Source organism: Falco punctatus (genome assembly GCF_963210335.1).
Source record: "Falco punctatus genome assembly, chromosome: 4".
Classification (NCBI taxonomy): domain Eukaryota; kingdom Metazoa; phylum Chordata; class Aves; order Falconiformes; family Falconidae; genus Falco; species Falco punctatus.
Window position 1 is genome coordinate 82,920,984 of NC_137583.1, and position 6,828 is coordinate 82,927,811.

The following is a 6,828-nucleotide window of genomic DNA, read 5'->3' on the forward strand; positions in this document are numbered from 1 at the left end:
TTATTTTTCATGAATTTTGCTGAGTTTTACAGAATAAATGTGTTTTGGTAAATAAAAGGAAACAGTGCTGGATTGTTGGCTCCTCCTTTCAGTCTGAAAGTACAAACTGTTCTGCACAGTATGTTAGTTTAATGCTGTGTCAGCTCTGACAGGCAGAGCTTGCCCTTCTACCAGCAGATCTTCCTGCTACACTGTGGTGCTAGCTGTGTAGTTTTCAACCAATTTTCTAGGCTTCTGCTAAAGAAAAGCCACGTTTATTTAGATCCAGGCCTCTCTTCATCTGAATATCAGCACAGAGCAATAGCAAGGGGAAGCCCTGGAAGCCATTCTGGCCTCCCGAGCTCCTGGTGCACCCCAGGGCAGATGCTGCCAGGCAGGAGGGGTACAGCACACTCCCTGGCCGTGGCTGGGCGGATCCTGATGGCAGTGAAGGAGCATGAAGGATTGCCACCTGCCTGCATTCATTTTGCCATCTCAGAAGAGTCCCTTAGAAACATTTTTCCCAGGGGACCTGCTACAGGTACAGCTCCTCAAGCTGTTTTCTGTTTACAGTCCTTAATTAGAAAAGGCAAGAACACCTTTTAAGTCTGGAGCACAGTGGATAAGCTTGGAAGCCTGGTGCATCCTCAGGACTCGCAGTTTTCTCCCTACCAGTAGACTCTGCCTGCACACAGGGTTGTGTTTGATCTGGTCACATGGCAGAAGATGAATGAGGGGCAACTTGAAAGAGCCTTTCCCCAAGGCTTTGTTGGACCTTGGCTGGCATGAGGACCTGCAGAAGGTCCCTGTCCTCCTCTGCTCCAGCTGCCTCTTGCTGGATAGTGGGCAGCTGCACGGTGCTGTGCCCTGCCATCACGGGCATGGCAGGGAAGAGGGCAGGGTCAGCGGAGCCCCAGTCTGTGCATGGTGCACGAACATCGGCAGCTTCATGTTGAGTCTCTTCCAATAGAATGAACTAGCAAGCACGTACAGGTCAGGGACTTACACGCAGTGGGCAGTAACTAAGCTTTTTCTGATCAAGTGCATGTTTTCTCTCTGTTCAATCTTATTGCTTCAGCAGTGAACAAATACCTCTCCTCAAAGTGTACGTCATCTTACAGAGCTGAAAACTTACAGAAACTGGATTTTAGCCCACATGAATAGATTATTATTTCTTTATTCCAACAGATTATGAAGTCTTATTTCAATTGTGCATTGAGAAAATGATAGCTAGTATTTATTTTTCCCTCAAAGTTATACATTTTTGATCTTTTAAATACTTGCAATGTCTTGTGGAGCCATATTTCCGAAAGCTGGTAGAATGGCTCAGTAACTCTTTGAGGAACCAGAAGTAATTTGAGATCTGATTTGATTATGTTTGAGTTTCTGGATGATGTGATATGGTGTTTGGATTAAATAATGACTTAATGAAGCATCAAAATCTAAAGAAAATAAAATGCAAACACCAATGTAGTTGGAGGATTCAGGTGGAATTTCTGTACAGCAAATACAATCTTTCAGAATTTATAGTTATACAACCCTTTAGATTTATCGATGCGGTCCATAAGACAAGAATTTGATCGTTCCCAATGCCTCTAGTTGGCAGTGTTGCATTACTAATAGCAAAAGGACAACTGTTTTTATTTTAACTTTGCCGGTGGATTCCAGTGATAAGTTCAGAATACAAATAATTTAAACATAAAAGTGATTGCATATAAAAATTGACAAGGTTTGGAAAAAGAGTTAAAAATAAATTTTGAAAATACAGGGTGCTTTATATATATATATCTATATATATTTTTTTTTTTAATTTATGTGCACATAAAGTAGTTTGAGAGGGGACAGGGGTAGAAACCCAGAACAGATTTTAAGGAAGAAAGCCAGGAAATTCATCATGTGTTTTGGAAGAGATTGAGAGCTCAGAAATATTCAATGAAACTTTCTGACTGCCACAAGAAACGAAAAATGGCTGCATTCCCCTGCACTCAGAGTGTCGCAATCAAGACTTCACAAGCAAGACTGCTCTCCAGAAACACATTGGACTGCTTTGCCGCAGCTGTGAGGGTGAGTCAGCCAGGCCCGCGCTGGGAGCCCTGCTGCAATGTTTCTGTGATGTTTTCCTGCAGTGACATCACTGTATCTGCTGTAAAATGTAATACCATCTCAAAATCAAAAGACGTTGTGTGCTGTAAAATGTGTTTACAGTATCTTTTAGTGTATGAGATTTCTTTACAGGTATGTCTTTAAATTTTACTGCAATACGGGGTTTATCCTCGGGCTTGCTTCCATGAGGGACTGATGCAAGAGGGCATGAGAGCAACTCGGTATCTCTCCGCTTTTGTCTCCCTTCTTACTCTCTGTTCTTCAGCCAAACCTTGATCCTGCAAGTTTTTGAGTCCTTGGCCCTATTCCAGCACAGCACTTGATACATATTTAACTTTAGGCACATTAGCAACCCCATTGATGTCCATAGGACCACTCATATGCTTAAAGTTAAGCATGTTCTTGAGTGTCTATCCTGGATCAGAGAAGATGGGATTGAGGTCTCTGGCAAGTCCCCAGAAAGGCTTCTCCTAAAGAAGCCAGACAAGCTTCTTTTTTGATGCGGACCTGTCCTGGAGTGGCCGTGCTCATCCCCAACGGCCAGTTGCTAGAAAGGGGCTCTGGCTGATCATTCCTCGCTGACTGAGCAGACCATGCTGCCTTACCTACAGAAAGGTTTCAGCTTTGGTCCTTGCAATGTAGAACAGCTCACCTGAGCATCTTGTAGAGCAACAACCTGAATTCCCTGCACTAACCCCTTCGGTGGTGCTCACCCATTACCCTAGGTCTGAGCTCCTTCACTGTGGTTGATTCGTGGAGCTGTTGTCTCTTCATCTGCGATCTGTTGTGACGTGGAACACTTTTCTTTCAGTCTCAAAAAGGTAAGTGACAACAGACTTTCATATTCCTAAAATAGAAAGCTGCTTTCACATATATTATCCTCCATAATATATGTGAATATTTAGTATATTCAGAACACTTGAATCAGAAGTTTTAAAAAAAAACCAACAAACCCAGGTTTTATGGCTTGCTGTGGTCTCCTATTGTTAGGATTCACATCTGAGAAGCAGGACGAAATTAGCGTTACCTAATTGAAAACAATTTCACTTTGAGTAGAGTGGCAGAGATGGAGAGAGGGGACATCTAAAAGTACATGTGAGTATCTTGAAATGTTGACAGGTATCTGAGCTGTTGCTTTTCTTTATCTCCATGCCTATTAAAAGCTGTTAAATATCACTGTCTGGCTTCCATTGAGTAACAATTCACTTTTAGTTTTGGAATATATTTTTAGCCTGGCCAAACATAACCTTTTGCTATTTTGTTACATTTGTAAGCCCATGTAGTTAATGCAGAAAAATCTTTAGCTTCAGATTAGCTTCTAGCTAGAGTATTTTCTTGCTGTTGCTTTTTTAAAGCCAAAGTTTAATAGGAGACAGACAGAAACATAGGACTGAGTGAATCATCAAGTGCTGTCCTCCACTCCTGGGGGCAACCACACTGTAATATCCTGCTTATATATCCATTAAAGTTACTTAGGAATTTTGCCCATTCTTCTTTCTCAAGCCTGCTTTTGAAACTCACTCCTTTGAGACAAACTCTGATTTAAGTAGCCTAAACTTACACTTGGCAACTTCTGATCAAATGCTCTTTTGCTAGCGTTGCTCTAAATAATTTCTCTCTCTCTTGTAAGTATTTCCGCAGGGAAATAATATCTCAGCTTGGTCTTCTTTCTTCTGGATGGAACAAAGAAGGGATTTTGAGTTTCCTGTTGCAAGAAAACTTCTTCATTCACCTCATCTAGATGTCCTTCTCTGCATCTATTCTAGTAGGAGTTCAGCTTTCCCAAGCAGAAATGTACCACTATGTTACAGATACGGTCCTACGTGTGCCTGTACAACTACTCTGTCTCTCTGGAAATCCGTTGTCTGATACCTCCTAGTGTCACATGTGCCTCTCTTACAGCCTTTTTTAAAATACTAGTCACTAATGATCAATCATAGTATGATCCACCCTACGGCTGACCATGATTTTACCCACATCTGTATCTTCCAGGATCTTTTGCAATTGACAGGCCTCTAAGTTTGAGCAGAAATGTCTGCCAGTAATCTCTGTGAAAAGAATTTTTTATAGGAGTGTCTTTTTTTGTCTTTAACAATCTTTGTAAGATGTGGATGAGCTGGCCTCTACAGTGAGGAAAACTGGAACAACTTGCATTTTTCCCTATAGGAGTATTCACTCAGGCTATACATAGCCTAAAGCAGTATGGTCTCCCTAAAGCCACTACTTTAGGTGATGGAGATGAACAGAGATGACTGCAAACATATAGGTTAAGTCTACTCTAAATCACTATCTGGAGAAGCCACATAGAACCTGGATGGGAGGCACCAGATAAAGAGAGCTTGGGAGATTGGCTCCCATCAGCTGATGTTAGTCCCTTTAGGTATCTTTCCAGTCACATCTTTGGAATCTCTTGTGTATCTGCATTCTTCCTTAGCAAGTACAGTGAAACGGATGATGTTAGACCTCAAAAAAAAAAACCCCAAAACCCCAAACAAACCAACCAACCCCCCAAAAAACTTAACAGGTTTCAAGCCCAAACATCTAGAAATTCGAAACACTAAAATCTGTTACTGATACTGAAGTTAACCTCAAGGAGCTGACAAGGTGCCCTAGTCATCACCATACACCCATTTTACCGATATTCTGCTGACAATCATATCCAAGGCCTGCATGACAGCTTCCAGCTGTGGCACATTCCCATGAATGTGTTTTGGAATAAAGGATGATCTTTTGTTTGAATTAGTGAGATGACTCAGTAGACAGGTGTAACCTGGCAGTTCTTTGTTATCTCTGACAGTGATGTTGCACAAAAGAAGACATTGTAAGAGATTCCAGTGACCTTATCTTTTCCCTTTGCTTGAATAAGACACATGTTATTGTTGCACGTACCTGTAAAGCACTGCAACTGGTATTTGGCTTAAAGATTTCAGTGCATTGTTTCAGGAAGTGTGGTTTGTGGTGAGGGATGGGTTGCAATTACCCTGGGGTTCTGTTTGCTCATCTTCTGCCGTGTTGCATTTCCACGAGGAAAAGGAAATTAATGAACTTTCTCCCACATCTGCACCACTGCAAATGGGGGACAGCCCATGGAGACACAGTGTTCAGATTAAAGGTTGTGAAGTGGTATTCACATTTCTTAACTTTGTGTGGCTTTTAGTGAGGAAGGTACCGTGGCTAGGCTAAGCTAGACTCCTCAAGTCACCCTCTTGGGAAAGCCCTTCTTTCTCAGTTGGCTGAAGGCAGGTACTGCGGAGACTTGCAAAGTGCGGTGCCTTGGGCTGTAGCTGTAGATTCCTCCATATTCTGCAAGGACTATTGCTTAAACAGAAACCAGCATGTCTGGAAAAACCACATGACCCCCAAATATGTGGGGAAACAGATCCTAGGAAAGCATGTAGGTCTTGTATTTATCTTAGATACCAACTTTACACAAGATTTTGGGATTATTTTCTGTACTTTTCTTTCATTTCAACAAAAAGGAGCAATCTCACTGCAATAAAAGGCAGCTTTATCCTTCATGTTAATGGAGCTGTACTGTCACGTCCAGAGGTCTTTGACTTTTGGAAATGTGGTGGTATGTCTTCTGAAACATAAGCCCATCTTTTGACAGCATATAATTTTATTCAGAGAGTTTTCTAACAGTTCTGGTAGTTAAAAAAAAAAAAAAGTTTGAAAATTCCTTTTCTGACATTTAGGTTTTTCTAAGTGATGAAAAATCCCTATTTTAACCATAGTTATTTGGGATAATATATAAGAACAATTCTAATGTTGGCCCAAAAGTATTATTGACACTGTAAAACAGCAGAAATGTTTTTTAATTTTTTTTTTTTTTTTAAGGGAAGGTCATATATGAGGGAGAAGAAAGAAAAGTTTTCAGAAAAAGTCTACAGGGTGTCCCATTGGAGGAACACGGAGGGACATTTTTACTTTTAAACTGAGAAAATTTTTCAGTTTGTCATTTGATATGTGCATACAAATTACACAGTGATCTGTGACATTCCTTGAGGGGTGAAGACAGGAGGAAAATTACCTAGTTTTCACCAGTACTTGTAAGATTTCAGTGGTGAGACTGGAATGAAAAAGAATATCTGCCAATGGCTGAGTTAATCTGCCCATACTGCAGGGAAGACAAATTCACATAAATTAATAAAAAAAGGAAAGAAAATATTTAATTACGATATTTAATTATGGCAGGAAAATCCAGCACAAATGACATAGTAAAGATCAGTGGAAATGTGCTGAAAAGAACATCTGTTGTTTGTCATAAGAGCATGAATTAGACTGAATGCTGAACTAGGTCCGCAGTGTAGTGTTACTGTGGAGGTCACTGGCACAGCATCTCATTGATGGGAAATGGGCTGCGTGGGAGAATGCTAGTGGCTTACAAAAACTTTTACCTTCCCTTGCACATTGATTTAATTCTAGTTTAGCTTGCCAGTAGCCATAAGTTGCATGAGAGTGCTATATGGATGCCATAGCACAATTTCCCATGCTTTTGTATTCTAGCTGAGGTGAAAGACTCAGTCCCAATACAATGCAAATGCCATGGTGATATTCCCCTCTGGCAAATGCAGACACCCGCACTGTGATTAGTCTTATTCTAATGTAGAAGTCTAAAACTGGGTGGTGGAGATCTCTACGTTTTGTGCTTTCACTAATCATAAGGCATGTTCATGGAAGGTACATTGGCTAGCTCAAATATGGAAATCTGTGCTGTGGACATCTGCACTTGCGTGCAGGGAATCT